Here is an 887-nt window from a genome sequence, read left to right on the forward strand (position 1 = left end):
ATGTGGCCACATAATTAACCTATGTCGAGGGCAATAATGTTTTCACATAAGAACCATTTAGGAATGATGGTCGATGGGGATTTGATTCAAGACAAATGAATGTAAGTTGATCAATGGTCGCAATGCTTCCTTCATGCCAAAAACACATCACTCGAAAGAGGGAAGATACAAGAGCTCCCATGACATAAACATAGTCACAACCAAGGAGTAGATTAAAATATAAGGGGCTTTGGAAAACCATCACATCTATATAGACAATCCTTCCTCCCAAAGTAATAGGTAACTTAGGAAGGATCCCTAATGGTTGACTAGTTCCTTTGTTAAAAGCTAACATATTCTGGGTAATGGGGACAAGCTAAGGAGAACCTAAATATTGCCATGTAGTTGGGGAAAAGATACTAATAGATGCACTCTCATCTATGACTATGCTAGGTACGACCATATGGTAATCTTGTACTGTAATCTGGAAAGGAACATAAGATGGAAGATGATATCATGCCAGTTGACTCGAATCAAAAGAAGTGACTAAACTACTCGAAGGGGGTGTCGTAAGAATGTGAGAGCTTCCCTCTTGATCTATGGGAATAGGAGAATTACTCTCATGCACCTAGGGAACAGGAGGATTTCCCTCGAGTTCATTCAAACTAAAGAAACCAACAGAACCTAAGTAGTACCAGGTTCACTCTCTACCAGAAAGGTACAGTTAACTGAAGGTGGAGCCAAGTCTATCATTTTCTCAACAAATGGTTGGTTAAGAAAAACTCACGAGACTCACTTTCAGAGAGAGTGGGGTTGACCAAATATGACTTTTGATCAATCATTGGATCAACTAGTGAAGGATCAGGGGAAAGTTTTGATACCTAGTTGGAAGATGAGGTTGAGAAGCT

Source organism: Pinus tabuliformis, chromosome 5_1 (assembly GCF_031772625.1).
Source record: "Pinus tabuliformis cultivar Carrire ecotype Pingquan chromosome 5_1, CPIR1, whole genome shotgun sequence".
NCBI lineage: Eukaryota > Viridiplantae > Streptophyta > Pinopsida > Pinales > Pinaceae > Pinus > Pinus tabuliformis.